Here is a 22298-nt window from a genome sequence, read left to right on the forward strand (position 1 = left end):
CAAGCCCCAACCGAGCAAGACACCTGCCTGCCCGCCCTGCGGTGCTCTTCCTTCTGTCCAAGGTTTTCATTGTTGTGAGCATTTCTGTTGAGGATTGGCAGTGGGGGTGGGGTGGGTGGTTACAGCACGTTTTGGTCACTTCACATGACCATGGAACACTGTGACCATCATAAATATGAATCAGTTGCCAAGCATCTGAATGTAAATCACAAGACCCTGGAGATGCTGCAATATTCCAGCTGATCAGTGCTTCTTCTTTGCTCAGCAGAAGCACCAGGATCAGCACCGAGCTCCAGCTGGATCCTGGTGGTGATCCTGCCACTTCTGCTGAGCCCTGACAGCCCTGCAGGTCCAGCCATCTCTCGCTCAGGCTTGTGCAGTACTACCACCAGTTCAGCTCATTCCCCTCTCCCACTACTACTTTTCTAGGATGGTTGCATACCACCTGCCAGGTGCCAATGTACCACAGGTGGTACCCGTACCTCTGGTTGAAAAGCCCTGATGTAGTGCAGGTTGTTCCACTGGTTAATTGTTCTAACTGTCAGGAAGTTTCTCCTTAGTTCTAGGTTGCTTCTCTCCTTGACTAGTTTTCATCTGTTGCTTCTTGTCCTGCTTTCAGGTGCTTTGGAGAATAGCTTGACTCCCTCTTCTTTGTGGCAACCCCTGAGATATTGGAACACTGCTATTATGCCACCCATCACCCTTCTCTTCCTTAGACTAGACATACCCAATTGAAGTAACTGTTCCTTATGTTTTAGCCTCCAGTCCCCTAATCATCTTTGTTGCTCTTCTCTGTACTCTTTCTAGAGTCTCAACATCATTTTTACATCGTGGTGACCAAAACTGGATGCAGCATTCCAAGTGTGACCTTAGCAAGGCATTGTAAAGTAGTAATAATACGTCACATGATCTTGATTCTATCCTTCTGTTAATGCAGCCTAGCACTGTGTTGGCTTTTTGGCAGCTGCAGCACACTGCTGGCTCATATTTAACTGATTGTCCACTAGGACTCCAAGATCCCTCTCACAGTCACTACTATTGAGGAAGGTACCACCTATACCAGGGGTCAGCAACCTGAAACAGTGAAAGAGCCACTCGGAACCGGTTCCCTCACAAAAGGAAAAACTGGGAGCCGCAAAAAATGTGTGCACATGCGCGTACATGCGCACATGCGCAGAACAGGGTTTGAAGAGTGGAGCCAAGGCGAGATATGCACCTACCCTGCATATTTGAATTGATTGGTTGAACTTTTTTAGTCCCACTTTTTTTGGGGGGACTGCACATGGCAAAGGACTGGGAGCCGCAGGAGAGGGCTGAAAGAGCCGCATGCGGCTCCGGAGCCGCGGGTTGCAGACCTGTGACCTATACTATACCTGTGGATTTGGTTTTTCCTGCCTAAATGTAGAAAAAACCAAAATACATGAAAACCGTTGACTATTCACTATGTACTTCATCCCTGTACTGATATTGAAAGATTATATCTGCTCGAGAAATGGAGGCCAAGGTTCATTTCAGGTCAAACAAACTGTCAAAGAAGGAAAGCATGCATTGTCTGAGTATATAAAAGACAGCCAAGAACAAGCAGTGTTGCAAGTTAAAAATTGAAACTTACTAAATGTACAGGAAACAAAATGGGCATCAAGATTTGCAATGTGGTATCTAGTTGAGAGATCCTAGTTGTCACTTACAGCTATGAGCCTGGCAAAGATATTCTCTATAGGTAAAAAGATATATCCTCTCCCAATTTCTTTCCATTTTGTAGCTTTACTGATTGGGAAAGACACATGCTAGGGTTTCAATCTTTTTTTTTAAAATAATAATAATGATTCAATGAAAATTCCAGTATTTATGAGACTTATTGAGGCTAAGAAGGTACATGTGAGTTGGCATGTATTAAGTTATTTTTTAATCTAATCTAGGTATATACATTCTTCTATTGTTTGATTGTTTTTCTCTTCCTTTTTAAAATATGTACAGTAAGCTGACCAGAGTCATTTTTGATTTGGGCAGCATTCTAAATCTAAACAAAGAAACAGATGGAAGGGAGGGAGGGAGGGAGGGAGGGGAAGGAATAGCAATAGCACCTAGACTTATTTACTGCTTCAAAGTGCTTTATACCCACCCCTCTCTAAGTGGTTTACAGAGTCAGCCTATTGCCCCAACAATCTGGGTCCTCATTTTACCAACCCTGGAAGGATGGAAGGCTGAGTCAACCTTGAGCCTGGTGGGACTCGAACCGCCAACTGGCAGCTGGCAGTCAGCAGAAGTAGCCTGCAGTTCTGCATTCTAACCACTGCACCAGCACGGCTCATAAATAAATAAATAAAATCACTTTGCAACCTTGGTTCAGGAAGGAAGGAAGGAAGGAAGGAAGGAAGGAAGGAAGGAAGGAAGGAAGGAAGGAAGGAAGGAAGGAAGGAAGTTCTCAGTGGCTGCTACTACCTATCCAAAAAGAAAGAGAGGAATAGAGAAAAAAAAGAGAGGCAGAACATGCAGAACAATGGAACACTACAAATCATTTTTATTAAACAAAATACAAATCTTAATCTGATTCTAGTTCCCCTATATCTTAATTTGCATACATTTCCCAGCTATCCTCTGCTTACTTGGCTTTGAGGCACTGTGGGAACAATTGACTTGCTGTTTCCATAAAGGAATGCAAAAGACCAGACAAAATGAATCAGATCCTTCCTCTTTTTTTTTCTTTTTTAAAAAAACCTATTGGGTTCCAAGCTGGACCATGTATTGCCCCACACAATACAATACATTGCCCCATACAAAAGCTCGAAATAAGTGATAAACTAAGCCAGAGAACAACAAACAACCTCTAGCAAAAACAACAATTGGATATATTATCCTTTGACTGTCAAAATAAAAGGGAGATGTTTTCCTCTAATTGTGGAGGATTCTTTATGGAGTTGCCGGCAGGTGTTAGAAAACAACTTCCAAACAATCCAAGTGAGATTTTTTTTCGCTTTGCCTCTGAATTGCTGCCCTAAAAGCATTTATCCTGCCAAAGTTTTCAACTGCATATCATCAAGGTTTTCACTGCAAGATAGATAGATAGATAGATAGATAGATAGATAGATAGATAGATAGATAGATAGATAGACAGACAGACAGACAGACAGACAGACAGACAGACAGACAGACAGACAGACAGACAGACAGATATTTTATATTCATCTCTTTTAAAGGGAGAAGGAGGAGAAAAGGACAGCAGAGCCAATCCAAATTGTCTTCAATGGTGCCTAACCAATGCCAAATGTGTACAATCCTACTGAAGCATGAAAACATTCAACAGTTGTTTCCAAAGGAAAATCTAATATTCTTTTTTTTTCTGGAATGCCAAACTTGGCACGCTACTGAAAAATGGCCACCAACCTGACATCGTATATGTGTGTTTGTAGGGGGGGGGGCACCTGCAAGTTTTGATACCTTGGCAAAACTCATCAGCAAGCTTGGTCTGCCCTGGGAGGGATCACCTGATCAGTGGCAAGATTCTGTTAGATCAGGTTATGACCTGCTGGCAATATGTAGTTAATATAAGCCAGAGAGGCAGATGGTACAATGAAGTACAATGCCAGAGAGAGAGAGAGAGAGAGAGAGAGAGGCAATGAGGAGAACAAGGAGCTAGGTTTAGAACAAATCATTCATACCTTTATTTCTTCTTAAAAATAGCAAACATGCCTGGAGTGTTAACCTACACATTCTCATTTTCTCAGGACTGTCCCATTCCATGTGTCCTCTAAATTCTGACAAGCTGCGTATGGGAAGAAAACAGCTTTCTTTGGCTTTTCCCAAACTAAGCACAAAAGTGTGCACCACAGTATATGGCAGCATATACAAATATGACAGCAATTACAAATGTATTTCTGCTTGATTTAACATGTATGTATGTATGTATTAATCTCATATGGCTGCCTGCTTTAGGTATCATAATGCACAAATGAACAATATATGTAAGCATTTAAATTGTTTCTCTCTTTTTTAGTGGGGGGAGGAATTTGATATTGTAATGAAAGAAAAAAAATAAAAGAGGAAAGGACAAAGAAAGAAAAGCTTTATACAAAAAAGCATTTGGATAGTCCCATTTCTTTCGTTTTCCCCCATCCATCTACATGTATTACAAACTTACTGAAACTTTAATTATTATCAATTTTAAAATTGACATTTAAAAAAAAAAATTAACAATGATCATGGACCTTGGGTGGCCCAAAACGTAACAGATATTAATTCAACCTTTTCTGTAGAGAAGAGAGAAATGGATTAAGCCTTTTTAAATATTATTTGTTTATTTGTGTATCAAGCAAACATTAAGTCAACAGTGGTTTACATCACATTGTGAGGAAGAAATAAGGTTGTCCCGTTACATATAAGAAAGCAACCACAAAGAAAGGAAAAATTATTGCATATAACAAGTTGTTGTTGTTGTTGTTAGCTGCGAAGTCGTGTCCGACCCATCGCGACCCTATGGACAACATTCCTCCAGGCCTTCCTGTCCTCTACCATCTTCTGGAGTCCATTTAAGCTCACGCTTACTGCTTCAGTGACTCCATCCAGCCACCTCATTCTCTGTCGTCCCCTTCTTCTATTGCCCTCGATCTTCCCCAGCATTAGGCTCTTCTCCAGGGAGTCCTTCCTTCTCATTAGGTGGCCAAAGTACTTGAATTTTAGCTTCAGGATCTGGCCTTCTAAAGAGCAGTCAGGATTGATCTCCTCTAGGACTGACCGGTTTGATCGCCTTGCAGTCCAAGGGACTCGCAGGAGTCTTCTCCAGCACCACAGTTCAAAGGCCGCAATTCTTTGGCGCTCAGCCTTTCTTATGGTCCAACTTTCACTACCATACATTGCAACTGGAAAGACCATAGCCTTGACTATACACACTTTTGTTGACAGGGTGATGTCTCTGCTTTTTAGTGTGCTGTCTAGATTTGCCATGGCTTTCCTCCCCAGGAGCAAGCGTCTTTTAATTTCTTGGCTACAGTCCCCATCTGCAGTGATCTTGGAGCCCAGGAAAATAAAATCTGTCACTACCTCCATTTCTTCCCCATCTATTTGCCAGGAATTGAGAGGGCCAGATGCCATGATCTTGGTTTTCTTAATGTTAAGTTTCAACCCAAGTTTTGCACTCTCCTTCTTCACCTGCAACAAGAGGCTCTTTAGTTCTTCTTCACTTTCTGCCATTAGAGTGGTATCATCTGTGTATCTTAGGTTGTTGATATTTCTTCCGGCAATCTTAATTCCAACTTTTGATTCATCTAGCCCTGCCTTTCTCATGATGTGCTCTGCATATAAGTTAAATAGGCAGGGCGACAGTATACAGCCTTGCCGGACTCCTTTCCCAATTTTGAACCAATCAGTGGTTCCGTGTCCAGTTCTCACTGTTGCTTCTTGACCCACATATAGGTTTCTCAAGAGACCAATAAGATGGTCTGGTACTCCCATCTCTTTAAGAACTTGCCACAGTTTGTTATGATCCACACAATCAAAGGCTTTAGCATAGTCAATGAAGCAGAAGTAGATGTTTTTCTGGAACTCCCTAGCTTTCTCCATGATCCAGCGTATGTTGGCAATTTGATCTCTAGTTCCTCTGCCTCTTCGAAATCCTGCCTGCACTTCTGGTAGTTCTCGATCCACATACTGCTGAAGTCTAGCTTGTAGGATTTTAAGCATGACTTTACTAGCATGAGAAATGAGTGCAATGGTGCGATAGTTTGAACATTCTTTGGCACTGCTTTTCTTAGGAATTGGAATGTAAACTGATCTTTTCCAATCCTGTGGCCACTGTTGAGTTTTCCAAATTTGCTGGCAAATTGAGTGTAGCACTTTTACTGCATTGTCTTTTAAGATTTTGAATAGCTCAGCTGGAATACTGTCACCTCCACTAGCTTTGTTGTTGCTCAGCTTTTCTAAGGCCCACTTCACTTCACATTCTAGGATGTCTGGCTCGAGGTCAGTGACCACCTCATTGTGATTATCAGGGACGTTAAGCTCATTCTTGTATAGTTCTTCTGTGTAATTTTGCCACCTCTTCTTAATCTCTTCTGCCTCTGTTAGGTCCCTGCCATTTTGGTCCTTTATCATGCCCATTTTTGCATTAAACGTTCCCTTCATTTCTCCAATTTTCTTGAAAAGATCTCTGGTCCTCCCTATTCTATTGTTTTCTTCTATTTCTTTGCACTGTTCATTTAAGAAGGCATTCTTATCTCTTCTAGCTATTCTCTGGAATTCTGCATTCAATTGGGTGTATCTTTCTTTTTCTCCCTTGCCTTTCGCTTCCCTCCTTTCCTCAGCTATTTGCAAAGCTTCCTCAGACAGCCATTTTGCTTTCTTGCATTTCTTTTTCTTTGGGATGGTTTTGGTTGCTACCTGTTGTACAATGTCACGAACCTCTGTCCATAGTTCTTCAGGCACTCTGTCTATCAGATCTAATTCCTTAAATCTATTTGTCACCTCTACTGTATATTCAACAGGGATATGATTTAATTCATACCTGACTGGCCTAGTGCTTTCCCCTACTTTCTTCAGTTTAAGCCTAAACTTTGCAAGGAGAAGCTCATGGTCTGAGCCACAGTCAGCTCCTGGTCTTGTTTTTACTGACTGTATAGAGCTTCTCCATCTTTGGCTGCAGAGCATATAGTCAATCTGATTTCTGTGTTGACCATCTGGTGATGTCCATGTGTAGAGCCGTCTCTTGGGTTGTTGGAAAAGAGTGTTTGCTATGACCATCGTATTCTCTTGACAGAATTCTATCAGCCTGTGCCCTGCTTCATTTTGCACTCCAAGGCCAAACTTGCCTGTTATTCCAGTTATCTTTTGGCTTCCTACTTTAGCATTCCAATCCCCCATGATGATAAGAACATCATTTTTTGGTGTTAGTTCTATAAGGTGCTGTAGTGCTTCATAGAACTGGTCAATTTCATCCTCTTCAGCACTGGTGGTTGGGGCATAGACTTGGACTACTGTGATATTGAATGGTTTGCCTTGGATTCGAACTGAGATCATTCTGTCATTTTGAGGATTGTATCCCAGTATTGCTTTTCCTACTCTTTTATTGACTATGAAGGCTACTCCATTTCTTCTGAAGGATTCTTGCCCACAGTAGTATACCTGATGGTCATCTGAATTAAATTCACCCATTCCTGTCCATTTTAGTTCGCTGATACCTAAGATGTCAATGTTCAGTCTTGTCATCTCTTGTTTGACCACGTCCAGCTTTCCTTGATTCATGGATCTTACATTCCAGGTTCCTATGGAGAAAAAATCTTTACAGCATCGGACTTTCCTTTCACCACCAGACACATCCACAGCTGAGCGTCCTTTCGGCTTTGGCCCAGTCGCTTCATTCTTTCTGGCGCTACTAGTACTAGCCCTCTGCTCTTCCCCAGTAGCATATTGGACGCCTTCCAACCTGAGGGGCTCATCTTCCAGCGTCATATCGTTTTGCCTTTTGGTACTGTCCATAGGGTTTTCATGGCAAAGATACTGGAGTGGGTTGCCATTTCCTTCTCCAGTGGATCACGTTTTGTCAGAACTCTCTGCTATGACCTGTCCGTCTTGGGTGGCCCTGCACGGCATAGCTCATAGCTTCATTGAATTACGCAAGCCCCTTCGCCACGACAAGGCAGTAATCCATGAAGGGGATATAACAAGTAATAAAGTTCAATTAATAGCTCTTTTTGACATCCAATTGTACCATTGACTCCAAGACAAATAATAATCTGTGTCCCCTCGTCCCCTTAACATCATAGTGAGCCGATCTGATTCCGCACAGTTCATTATTTTCTGAATTACTATTTGGTCGGATGGGCTAACATCCATCTTCCAATATTGGGCCCACGCCAATCTTGCAGCAGTGGTTATATGTAACAACAGGTACCACGCAGTTCTGTTTATATTTCATGGTCTTATCCCCAATAAAAAATACATCAGGACACAATTGTATATGGTATTCCAACATCTCACTTAGCCATTTCTGAATATTCTTCCAGAAATTCATAGCCTCTCGACAGGTCCACCATTGGTGGAAATATGTGCCTTCTTTGACACCACATTTCCAACAAATTAGGGATGTTCCCGGAAACATTTTGGCAAGCCTGGCTGGTGGTAAATGCCAACGATATGCCATTTTATTTATATTTTCTTTGTATGACTGTGTTAACTTAATGTTCTTAACCCAAATTTCGCTCCACCTCTCAATATCTATTGAGCAACCTAAATCTCTCACCCAGGCATGGATCAAGGCCTTCGCACCCTCCTCAGCTACTTCCATAGCCATAAAAAATTTATAACACTTAGATAAGATCTTATCATCCACTTCCAACAAAATCCTATCCAGGGTATGGAGCTCTCGACAAATTCCAGGCCTCTGCCTGTCCTTCGTGTATTTACTACTAATTTGCAGATAGGTCCACCAATCTAAATTTAACCCCTGTTCCTGAAGTGATAACTTTGTTTTTAAGTTCCCATTTAGATCTAATAAATCTTTATAAGTCAACTTTTTTTCAAAATTGTATAAAGTCGGATAGATCACAGCTTCCAGGGGTGAGGTCCAAGGTGCCACTTTATTATAATATATTTTCCTAATTCTGGCCCAGATCTCAATCAAAACTCCATGTAAATAATGTTTAGTAAAGTATTCTGGGGGTCTACCTCTTTCCCACCATAGGTGGGCATGCCACCCCTGCTGGAGATCGTGGCCTTCAATTACCAACAAATGTTTACATGCCAGTGTGACCCATTCACGAATCCATACCAGGATCGCTGAAATAAAATAGTTTTGCCAATTTGGAACCCCAAATCCACCTTGTTCTTTCGGTTTCTGCATCATTTTAAATCTAATTCGGGGTTTCTTGTCCTGCCAAATAAATCTACTGGTACTCTTATCCAAATTCCTAAAAAAAGTTTTATCTAATCTAACCGGCGCCATCTGAAAAAAGAATACCAATCTAGGCAAGACCTGGGTTTTGATCAAACCTATCCAACCCATTAGCGAAAGTTGTAGCTTACCCCATTTCTCTAAGTCTTTCTCCAATTGTCCAACCAATTTTAAATGATTATGCACCTTTATTGAGGAACATCTATCGGACAACCATATACCCAAATATTTAATTTTGCGAACTATCTGGAAGCCCAAAGTATTTTGTAGTTCTAATCTCTGTATTCCCATCATGTTTTTAACTATAATATTCTTTTTTTTCTTTATTTATTCGTAATCCAGCTACTTCACCAAATTTCTGTTATCCTATCAATGTCGGCAGCCAGAAGTTAATGGCTCTTCTAAGACAAAGACTAGGTCATCTGCAAATGCCTGAACTTTATATTCTTGTTCTCTAACCTTCAGCCCTCTTATACCCAAATCCTCTCTTATTGACCTAAGCAGAGGTTCTAGAGTAAATATAAACAACAATGGAGAAAGTGGGCAACCTTGTCTCGTGCCTTTTGCTATCGTCACTTCATCCGACTCTTCTCCGTTAACCAAAATCTTAGCCTTCTGTTGACTGTAGATGGCCTGAATTACATTCAAGAAATAATCGCCAGTCTCCATATATTTCAATTGTAATATGAGATAATTCCAATTAACCCTGTCGAAGGCTTTCTGGGCATCTAAAAAGAGAAGCGCCGCCTGCTTTTCAAGATGGACCTCATAATACTCCAAAACATCCATTATAATTCACACATTGTCTTTTAGCTGTCTAGCAGGTAAAAAACCATTTTGATCAATATGAATAAATTCATTGAGGTATCGCTTAAGTCTAGCCACCATTACAGCTGCAAAGATTTTGTAATCAGAGTTAAGAAGTGAAATGGGCCTATAGTTATGTATAAGAGTGCAATTCACCCCTTCTTTTGGTATCAAAGAAATATAGGCTTCTAACCATGACTTTGGAACTTTACACTCCTTCAACACCATATTAAAGATATCCTTCATATAGTTTATAAATAGATCTGTGAAGATTTTATAAATCTCTGCTGGTAGACCATCAGTACCAGGAGTTTTCCCTGTCTTTTGTCCCTTGATCACAATCTCTATCTCTCCTTCCATAACATCCTTATTTAGCAAATCCCTGGCTGATTCTGGAAATTTGGGGAGGTTCGAACAATCTAAGTATTCCTTAATTTTCTCGTCAGATATCTGCTCATTTGCGTAGAGTTGTGAGAAAAATTCCAGCACCGAATCCCCATCCCGCGGTGGGATGCGGGAAATGTGACGTACGGATTAAGCCTTTTTTGAAGGGAAATGTTCCTTCAGATGCAAGAGACACTGGACATCGGTCAGCAACCACTGCTTGGTTAGACAAGAACTCTTCTTGCTGTCTTGGCTAAGGTCACCTCAGCTTAATTGCAGTAACGAGGGTTGCTGGGCATTGCTACCATGTGGACTGAGTGGGAGATCCTTCAGTCCTACTCAGTCCACACCAGAAAGATGCCTAGCGATCCTTGCTGCCGTGGTGAAGAATTGGTGGTACAGAATTCCTCTTGAGTCCAGGGCTTTACAATGACTAAGTGTGTTGTTTTATTTTATTTATTTATTTATGAGCCGTGGTGGCAGAGTGGTTAGAATGCACTACTGCAGGCTACTTCTGCTGACTGCCAGCTGCCAGTAGTTCAGCAGTTTGAGTCTCACCGGCCCAAGATTGACTCAGCCTTCCATTCTTCCGAGGTGGGTAAAATGAGGAGCCAGATTGTTGGGGGTAATATGCTGACTCTGTAAACTACTTTGAGAGGGTTGTAAAGCACTGTGAAGGGCTATATAAGTCTAAGTGCTATTGCTATTCTAAAAATCCATTAAACGTAGTTTAGTCTGCACTTGACATTTAACTCTGTTCGTGGGTTTCACGAGCAGGGCAAAAAGGAGAGCCAAGGCCTATGGGGACCCCAAGAACTGCCCAAGCCAGAACACACTGCACCAGTTGTAGCTTCCAAATGGTCTTCAAGGAAACTGGATTAAGGGGAGGGGGGGTTGGTGGATCGATTTGATTGATAAGACTGTCCCTTTCATAATGTGTGGCTCTGCATGGCATATGAAATAATAATAATAACATAATCAATCCTCTTCTATTATCAAACAGAGAGCAAAGTAAAGCTTGCATCTGGCCACAATGAAGAAGCTGAGAGCTAAGCATGTGAATAGAGTGTATATTTTGCAATCCCCAAAAGGTTGCTCAAGAGCAGATATTGAATGAGATGATAAAAGTGAGTGTAGATGTCCGTGACAGCAGACCCACCACATCTCTAAACTTTCCTCCTTCAGAGTATTCCCCATGTGTGGGAGGAATTTTCCTGTGTAGAAGACCGCATATTGTCTCTAATAACCCCAGTAGCCATAGAAAAACATCAGATCTTCAAAGAAATACAAAGTGCTTCAAAGCCACCTGAATCCATTTGCTGCTTCAAAGTGAGTGTCCACTTCACTTACAGATCAGCTTCAATGGTGTCATCATGTTGTAGCTTCATCAGACTGAAGTAGTCCTTTGAAATGCTGAACCACTAATAAACAAGACTGAGAAGATGATTGATCCACTCATATCAGTATTTCTTTCGTTCTTGTGTTGCAGCTCCAATAAAGTTCTTGGGTTTTTTGTAGTTTTTAGTTACTTTTGCAGACCACAGTCAATCTGATGGCCAACTGATATAATTCATGATAGGAATGTTATGGGTATTTATTTATTTATTTATTTATTGCCCTTGTACATCAAGTACAATTGTGCATTTAACAGGAACGTGTTTCAATTTTTGCAATGGAGAACCTTATAGAAAACAGCAAGGAAGACGCTAGGGACCGTCAACAGCAGATCCTGTGAACACAGGTTGAATGAGGCATGAAACAGTTAATTATTAAAGTTAAGTAGAGAGGTGTGGTGGCACAGTGGTTGTAATGCAGTATTGCAGGCTAATTCTGCCAACTGCCAGCAGTTCGATCCTGACCACCTCAAGATTGACTCAGCCTTCCATCCTTCTAAAGTTGGTAAAATGAGGACCCAAATTGTTGGAGGCAATGTGCTGACCCTGTAAACCACTTAGAAAGGGCTGTAAAGGACTATGAAATGGTATATAAGTCTAAGTACTATTGCTATTGCTATTGTTATTTATATTTATGTGCCACTCAAATCCAAGCAACTCTGGAGCATTAAAGAAAAAAATAGTTGAAAAGTGAATATGATATAATCAACTGTGAACATTTATTTTAGGTTACTCCAGAAGATAGGACTTAAAATGAACATTGGAAACTAAATAAAAGAGCAGTTGATCTAAAGATTTGAAGTACAAATTATTCTTAAGTGGTACAAAATGCCCTCAAATATAAATTCTCCTTTACTTCATTTTTTATTCAGAGACTGCAGCCCATGTTTATTTACGAATATTTATTTGTTGTGCTTTTATTTTAGTCAGTCATGTTCCCTGGCCAGTGTTATTTAAAACACTAACAGATATTAAAATAATTAAAATAATGAGGAGAAAGTTGGAGAAAAAACTTTGAGAATATATCTCTACCAGGGATTCTGTAATAGTATATTTTTGCTTTTTGATGGGAAAACAAATTTGGCTGTTTTAGAGAACCTAAAATATTTTGACCCTATATTTGATCCCCATGATCGCTATGCAATAGGAACATCTTCAATGGAAACCTGACCAAAGACACCATCTGTGAGATTTCATCTTGTACAGAAGAGTATATATATATTGATTGGAGGTGTAAGGATTTCACATTGCAGCAGCATGCAGAAGACTGGTTTTCTGCTTTTGTCAGAAAAAGAGTTAAAAAGAGTTAAAAGAGTTCATTAAGAATATGAAATATCTGGTATTACTACCTGCAGTGGTGCTGATTCAAATGATTCCTGGTGTTCTTGAGAGCAGTTGCCCCAACAGCTGGTTGTGTTCATTTTTCATGTCATAATCACATTTCCTGTTCATTCTAAGAGGCAAAAATGCCATGATATGTCTCAGTCTCAGAACAGTTTGATATTCATCACTATGCCACAAATATAAACAAGAATATTTTAGGAAAAGGAGAGGTGGAGTCTGGGGGGGGGCAGAGTCAAGAGAGGAATCAGTCTGGATTCTTCTTACATTCCCACAAATGGTCTAAGTCAAACCACTCTTGAATTCCATTAACTTATCTAGGACCAGTTTAGTGCTGACTGTTAGTTGACTAGATTCTTGTGTATAGGCATGAGCAAGAAATCAGCCTTGGTGGAGCAGTGGGCTAATGCCTCCTTACATAACACCAGCTGCCTGCAATTAGTCCAGGTTCGAGTCCCACCAGGCTCAAGGTTGACTCAGCCTTCCATCCTTACGAGGTAGGTAAAATGAGGACCCAGACTGTTGGGGGCAATAAGCTGACTTTGTAATAATGTCGCTTGGGGGGGGGCGAAATCCCTAATAAGCAGGCATATACATAGAATGAAGGCTATTGCTAAGCACATTGATTTGTGCTTTAGATTGTAAGCCGCCCTGAGTCTTCGGAGAAGGGCGGGATATAAATGGGATTTTAAAAAAAACAAAAAACTGGAACTTAACATATGGTCCTGATTCTTTGCACCTAACAATATTAGCTGGTCTCACATTATTGTTGAAGGCAAAAATTATTGTCTTACCAGGTTTCGTTTCTGAGCTGGGAATAAAGAATGAAAGCAGTTGCTTAAACCAATGGTGATAGGAGAATATGCAGAAATTTCTAATGCCCCTAAAAGTTTTGAGGGAAAGATAGAAAAATGTCTTCCACTTTCACTTTTTTTTGGGGGGATGGCAGGTTTTTATGGTTTGCAATTTTTTTTTATTTCAGGATGTTTCATTTCCTAGTCACATCAGAATAGAGTATTTTGTGCCTTCCTTTTCCCCTGTGATTTCAGTAAGTAATTCGTTTAAGTTTCCTAGAAGCGGACATCAGCTTTGGCTGAATTTTAACTAGGGTTCTCTAAAGAAGATGAGGCATTCTAATACTCCCAAAACAAGTAATTTGAGAAGGCAAGGAGGGAAAAGTTATCTCCAAAATCTGATAGATGAAGAGAGTCCATATAGAACAGATGGGTTTGACCTTTCTGAGTTTCCATTGGTGGCCAACTGGGAGGGAGTAAAAGAAATTACTAATGATTAGATAGGAAAGCCTGTTGCTTGCTTTCGTCAATCGGTGTTCCTTTTTCGGTGTACTTTCTAAGAATGTAACTTAGAGAACAATGATCTCAGATGCCTAAAACTTATTTTTTTGCAGATTAGTACCATCCTTACAAAAGACCAGATGGCTATGCTGAGGCATGTTTATTCTGCCGTTGTTCTTCCACCACTATATTTATTTAGCAAATCTGCAGTTGGCCCTGCAGACCTTCTTTTCAATGCCTGCTGAGGAAAACAGATAAACTCAACGCTACTGTTTATTGTTTTAAAATAGTGCTAGTAAGAAATAAACAGGGATGCAGTGGCTCAGTGGGTTAGGACGCTGAGCTTGTCGATCAGAAGGTCGGCTGTTTGGTGGGTCGAATCCCGAGTGCCACGTAGCAGAGTGAGCGCCTGTTACTCGTCCCAGCTTCTGCCAACCTAGCAGTTCGAAAGCACGTAAAAATGCAAGTAGAAAAATAGGGACCACTACGGTGGGAAGGTAACAGCGTTCTGTGTGGCTTTGGCATCTAGTCATGCCGGCCACATGACCACGGAGACGTCCTCAGACAAGCGCTGGCTCTTCGGCTTTGAAATGAAGATGAGCACCGGCCCCTAGAGTCAGAAACGACTAGCACCCATGTGCGGGGGAACCTTTACCTTTACAGATTGGTCATTGGGGAAATCTGGAAAGTGCATTATAGTAGTGACTTCCTAGACTTGACTTGAGACCTAGAGTAAGAAGGAAAGGGGAAAACACCATGTCTAATGGTTGTCTGGAACATGTCAGTGTCACAGACCTGAGCAGGGATGATGAGCCACTTTTAAGTCAAGATGGTTAGTCAAACAGAAGAAGAAAATATTGTTAATAGCAGAGGTATCTTGCAGGCTGCTGAGGCATTGCATCACAAGCTGTGTACCTAAGAGTTACGCTTGTGATGTCATGTCATAGGTAGAGTAGGGCTGAGACTTGCAGAGTAATGTTGCTGACATCAATCTGTCCCACTTCTAGGTCTTATGTTATGCAAGTGTCAGATTTCTCCATACAATTAAAGTAAATATCATTGATCTAAATTAAAAATCTATAAAAGCTATTTAAGTCAGTAGTCAATCTTTTCCTTGGTCAATGACCAGCATTAAACAGAGGCACTCAAACAAACTTAAAATAAAAAATAAAATAACACTTCAGAGAACAGCATCTCAGGTGATATTGTAATTATGTATGTGTAATACTATTTCATTAAATAGAATTAATAATGAGGCTGTAACCCTAAAGCTACTGTATGTAGCCTAGTACTTAATCTTTCCTCATTTCCTGCTGCTGTTCTGTATCAGTAAAGGTATCTGGCTCATAGAAGTGAATGAATGAGTGTATAGAAAAAATAAAAAAGGAAAAAGCACATGCAACAGACTCAGTTCAATATCACTGCTTTGTGCTGAGATGATAAAAATTATAGAGACATGGAATATAATTAAGGTAGTGCTGCACAATTCACAAGGTGTACCAAAACAATTTTTTTTTAAAAAAATCAATATTTACAGAGAATAAGACATTTGTGGAGCTTAAATGAAAACCAGATTTCAATTCTCTTTTCAGTTTTAATTAATGCCTGCAAGTGGACACAGCCATTGATCCCCTTGTGGTTTCTTTTTTTACTTGAAATTTGCATTGTTGTTAAAGACAAATCTTTCCATTAAACTTTTTCTGCCGTATTGTTGCTTCTTTGATGCAAAAAATAAATAAAATAAAATAATCAGTTTTAACTTCATAAGAGTTAGTTTCAGAGGAATAGAGTCATAGCAAATTAATGCAATTAGGGGAATAAATAACAGAATAACAGAGTTAGAAGAGACCTCGGAGGTCTTCTAGTCCAACCCCCTACTCAAGTAGGAGACCCTATGCCATTTCAGATAAGTGGTTGTTCAATTTCTTAGAAGTTGATTTGAAGGCAAGCCATTCCACTGATTAACTGTCAGGAAATTTCTCCATATTTCTAGATTGTTGAATCGTAAGATACAATGGTATATGCTTTTAATAAATAAATATAGACAATTTATTCATATAAGATATTTATATGGGATCCTAATGCAATCAAGGTGACATGGGGCAGTGTAATTGATAATCAAAGGGTATAGAAGCAGAACACACTGTAAAAAAAGGAAACTGAACTACAACATTATTCTTTTTTATTATTTTTTTAATACAAGTTTTATTTTTATTTTTATTTTAATTTTGCATCCAGGTATTTATGAAGCAATGTGGTGTTTGGATAGTTAAAAGTAAACAATAGCAAATAACAAAATCTTTTGTAGATAGCTCAAGTTACATCAACAAGAATTCCCTCTCCAATTCCCTTAGTTATGATAACATAATCAAATTAATCAAATTAATACATTTCTAATTGTGACACAATCAATTAGAACAATTTTCAATATATTTTCACTTATACATATCCATGTCCTGTTTTTAAATTTTACCTACTTGCAATACAGTATTCCAAAGTAGCCTGTAGTATATAAAAGAAAACTTAATTTTCGGGTAACCCCCATTTCCCCCATTTCATTATATAGTAATTATCCTGTCTAAAGTACATACATTGTTCATTTCAGTGCATTCTTATTTTATACAAGTATATCTTGTTTATCATCTTAATAGTTCACCAATTATTGAAAGAATATCTTTTGTTGTCTCCTTCCAAATTCCATAATATAAATCAATTCTAATAGCTAACTTTCCTTTCCCTTAGAAGTCTAAAAGTTAAATATAAAATCAATTTATATCTTTTAAAGATTCCCCCTAGTCCATTAACATAATTTTAAGCTCTATCCTTAGAACAAATATATTCTATTTATCATCTTAATAGTTCATCGATCATTAAAATAATATATTTTATTATATTGTTCCAAATTCTATAATATAATTCAAAGTTATGTTCTAATTGCTAATTTTCCTTTCCTTTAAAAGTCTAAAACCTAAATATAGAATCAGTTTATATCTTTTGAAGATTCCCCTTAGCCCATTAAAGGAAATTTTAAGCTCTATCATTACAAATCCCAACAAAAAGACAAATCCAGTTTTTTAAATCTAACTCTTGCCTTCTTTTTGTGCCAATCAGACTTCCATCTCAGCGCCTTTAGATTCTCAAGTGTGTCTCCCTTTCTTCCTACAGACATTGTTTGAATCCAGGGAGACTATCCAATTGTCAGTTTTGCAAAGAAAATGTCCCCTTTGTAATCATTGAGATATTGCTTTAATAGATCAATTCTCAATGTTTGGTATGGTATAGTTGTCATTAGTTCAGTCTGGTCTCCTTCTTCTTCCAATTCAATCTGGCTTAGAAATTGTTGCTTTAATAAATCAATTCTCGATGTTTGGTGTAGTATAGTTGTCATTAGTTCAATCTGAACTTCTTCTTCCAGTTCCATCTGGCTCAGGTAAGAAGTCATGTACGGTGTTTTAGTTGTTGTTTGGTTGGCTAAATTCTCAATGTACTATATTTGAAGGTCTTTGGCATCCTCCGTATTGGTGTTGCTTTCTTCAGCTTCTGTTGTTTTTTGAATTGTAGATTTTGTAGTTAAAATCAGGGTTTGGGTATCAAGGTCCTCAGTAGATTGTATTTGCTGTTCTTTAGCATCCCCTATTTTGATGTTAATTTCCTCCTCTTCGTTTAGTTTTTGAATTGTCAAGTCATCAGTTGAAGTCACATTTTGGTTTGGTAAATTTAAACTGTCACATTTATTTTGCAATCTGGCTTTCATTTGCTCAGCCACTGCCTGGATTGTTTCAGGTATAAATTTATAACCAAGTGGTGGAAAATATTCTTCCATTTCTTTGGAGTTTACAGATAGGTCTTTTGTGGAGGCTGTTTTTAATAAAAGCCAATAAATGTCCACCTCCACTATTCCTAAAAGTTGTTTTGCCAGGTGTTGCCAATTCTTTTCTTTAAACATAATGTCAAGGTCAAATCTGAAATTGAGCCAAAACTCAGAACAGAGAGGAGGTTTACTTGCCGTATCAAGTTTTGCCACAGGATGTCCTCAGCAGCCTGTAAAACCTTTTCCAAACTTGTAAAAAATCATGTTTTCCCCTTTTTGCCCTTCTTTCACAGCTTAAAAGGTAGATAGGATAGTAGGTTACCATAAAAATAAGAATTTTTTAATAGCCCAAGAGTTCCAAAAGTACAAATAAGATTGCTTAATTATTCAATTAATAATTTCTGTTTCTTTTGAGGCTTTAAAATTTTAATTCCCCAAGTAAGTAGTTGCCATTCTTTCAAGATGGGGGAGACAATTTTCAGGAAAGTTCCACAGGAAAATAGGGGAGTAACAAAGGTAAGATCTCACCCAGATCCTCCAGATTGCTTTGTGGTGCTTGATGGTGCTTTTGGCTTTCAGCAGGGAACAGCTTAATGATCGGCCATTAATATGGCCATTAATATGGCCGATCTCTTCTTCTTCGGGCAAGAGGAGCTGCTCCGGATCAAGCAGAGGGCTGCCACCCTTCTGCAATCACAGGGAGGGCTTCCTCATGGTGGTCACCCATCCAGGGCGACTTTTGACCCTTTTCAGGGTCCTCTGAGGAAGAGAGATCGGACAGCGGGGAGAAGATTCTTCCTGAAAGTCTGCAAGCGCCGCATGCGCAAACCGGAAGCCTAACTACAATCTTATTCTCATCTGATGATTCCATCAACTCTTCCTTGAATACTTCCACTAGCCAAATCCTGTGTGCATTCTAATGTTGACCATAGCTATTTTTTCTATTTTTTTATCTGATAAGATGGGTGTGAGAATGGGATATATTTGGTGATTTCCTTTTAACACTTAAAAACAGAATATAATTGTATATAATAAATAAAAATATACACTATAAAATAAATGCTGAGTAGATGAACTTTGGAGCTGTTATTGTCACTACATTTTTCAAATTCATTTCAATTTGGTTTCATGCTTGCCAGCCTTAAATTCATTCAAACAATTTCAGCATCAGGAGCCTTTTCATTAAAAGAAAGACCTGTATAAATTTTCATACACATTTGTCCAAACAGAAACATATTTCTATTTTTTTTTTAAATTCCATTTATATCCCGCCCTTCTCCGAAGACTCAGGGCGGCTTACAAGCTTAGCAGTAGCCTTCATTCTATGTATATGCCTGCTTATTAGGGTTTTCACACCCCTCCCAAGCGGCATTATTACAAAGTCAGCTTAATTGCCCCCAACAATCTGGGTCCTCATTTTACCTACCTCTGGAAGGCTGAGTCAACCTTGAGCCTGGTGGGATGCGAACCTGCACTAATTGCAGGCAGCTGGTGTTACTTAAGGAGGCATTAGCCCACTGCTCCACCAAGGCTCTAATTGCACACATTTTTCTTAATGTAAACACTTCTGTGGACATTATTTTTTCTTAGTATGTTTTATTATCAGTTAAGTAGGGTTCCTCCACCTCCATGTATACCTCTGTTTCCCTTCCTCCAAAATACATTTTCCCCTAGAATTCTTTGTTTTGTTTGGAAAACTAGATCCAAAATATGAACCATTGAAGAAGTGGAGGACAAGGTTGCTGAACAATAATGACTGTTCCACTTGAGGTGTTTCAGAGAAAATTCCTGCGTTATCTTCCACTCTTGGGCAATGAAATAGATGCCAGAGCCTTGGATACATTCCTTGAAGAAGGGATGAAGATTTTCTCCCTTGCTTCAAAGCAGAAGCATCTGCTATTTTTTAAAACAATTTTAGCAAGCATCCAGCAGAGCCATGAGGGTGTTTTTATAAAGAGCACCTCCTTTGATCAGTAGCCTAAGAAAACCTGTTAATAGTGAACTGGCAGAGGGTCTGCAAAGGGTCACTTGTATCACAGAAAGATTCATGCATGCCTGAATCTGTATGTATGCACATACATAGGGACACAAAGTAAGCATGACAAATGGTTGAAACATTATCCTCTTCTTTTCATGAGGTGAACAAAGGTCTACAGTTATTGATACACCTGTAGGCATGGATGACCACATGTAAAAAAGAAATGAACAAACAAGTGAGCAAGCAAGCTAAGCTGGATAGCTACAGGAGATTAGATGGAAAACATGGAGAGGATGCTTTGAGGGGGCTGACCGGCATGAGGAAAAAGTGAGAGTGAGCTAATTCATTCCTGTTCAAAAATGTCCAAGGATCATTTTTCAAATCATTTGTTGAATGTAATCCCATTCAGGCATTATGAATCCAGAGCACTGCAAGTTTTATTGTTTCCTCTACATTAAAGAATTCCCCACTTTAGTGGGAGACAACTAAATAAATCATCTACTGAAATGAATAGGAAACTGTAGTGCTCAGTCTCTGTAGACTACAGTCATAGTAGCTGATTCCCTGGGGGGGGAGGAAAGAAGAGAAAAAAGAAGAGAGGTTGGACTGTAAATTAGCTGAAAGGGTTCCCATAGATTAGCTACTGTAATCCTTGTTTCATGAGGGGAAAAAAAGAAACCCACCAAGAAGGCATTAAAACAGACAAGTACATTAACAATGTTAAAATAAGCTTTTTATTACTTAATATATTTTCACCTAAATTCTAAGTATAGTGGAAAAGCAGAGAACAGAGCAGCACTGCATTAATTTTTCAAGCTTTAATGTGCTAGACAGGGAATAAGTTATTACATTTGTTGCCCTCTGGGAGGAAAGAATGAAAAGTGCAAAAAAAAAAAAAAAGAAAAGAAAAAAAATCCCTTCTCAGTTAGGACCGAATGGCTGGATAACAGCTGATTTACGGAGTCGAGGTACAAAAGAAAAGCTTACAACAGCTTTTGTGTCATCACTAGGAGCGAACGTGGCACTCAACAGCCAGTATGGCAAGATTAAGAGACACGGCAGAGTTTATTTGTTCTCCTCAAGGGAGCCTTTACAATTAGAGGAGAAATTCAAATGAGTATCTCATGCATGGTTCATGATTCATCTGTTTGGAAGACCCTCCTTTTTCATGTTGGAATTGTAGCTCGTGAGCCTTTTCCTAGAATGTTTGCTGGAAAGGGGGGAGAAGCAGTTGCCTTGGAAGATCGCTGAACAATGTGGCATTTCGCTTGAGATGTTGCAGGGCAGTGTCCCACATTGCATTCTGTTCTCCTGGAGTGAAGTACCAGGTCCTTGGATCAATTCCTGGAGGAAGGGAATAAACTTCCCTTGTTGAAAGGAGAAGCATCTGCTGGTTTCTTGAGCAATTTTGGCAGGCACAAGGAGAGCCAGGAGGCCATTTCATTGCGAGCACCTCTGTTAATCAGTAGCCTAAAGTAGTGAACTGATAAAGCAAAGAGATGGCACTTTGGAACTGCCAAAGCATATTTGGATTCCAAAGAGGGAGGGAGAGGGAAAGGGGGAGGGAGAGATTTGTTAGATTTCTATCCTATTTTGGTCAGGAGATCAAGGCAATGTACAGAGTACTTCCTCCTTCCACAAAGGGGGAGCTAGGTTGCATAAAGAGAAAGACTGGGTCAAGTCGTCGTCGTCGAGGGAACTTTTGTGGTTGAAAGTAGACTTGAGCCTGGATCTTTCCAGTTTCAACATTTTATTATTGTATCCTGACATGTGCACGTGCACATAGAGTTGAAAAGTAAGAATGCCAATGGTCTGGAGATGTTTATCTCCTCTTTCATGGGGTGCTAAACTACTTGGAGAGCATAGATAAAAAGCAAAAACAAAATAGGCACAGAATGCTTGTTGAGGGTGGTGGACATAAAGAACAAATGAAAGGAAACGAATTCCTTTTTGCTCACATTTTTTTTTTCAAATTATGTACACATTCCAATCAAGCCAGCTATCCTGGCATTATCAATCCAGAGCACTCCCCACATGATTATATCAATTAACCACTAGGCCTGATGATACTGTTTTAATGATGATGGTTCCTTACAAATCCTTGTTTGTTCAGTGTACAGGTTTGCAGGGAAACTCAGGTGAGTCCACATGAGCCAAGCCCTTATATTAGTATACTAGCATAAGGATGTAACTAGCATTGCAAATCCTTCAGTTGCCCATCATGATGAGCTTAGCAAAGAGAATGAAAAGATGGAGAGGGGGAAGTCCAGCAGTTTCAGAAAATCCATTCTTCTCCATTGCATTGCATTTCTATAATGCATGTCTCTTTAAAGATTATTTGTGATTGTAGTAAAGCTCTCTGTCAAATAAATGGGTATAAAATTTTAGTCCTAGCCAAGAAGATGAA

This window comes from Vipera ursinii, assembly GCF_947247035.1.
Source record: "Vipera ursinii genome assembly, chromosome: 1".
Classification (NCBI taxonomy): Eukaryota; Metazoa; Chordata; class Lepidosauria; order Squamata; family Viperidae; genus Vipera; species Vipera ursinii.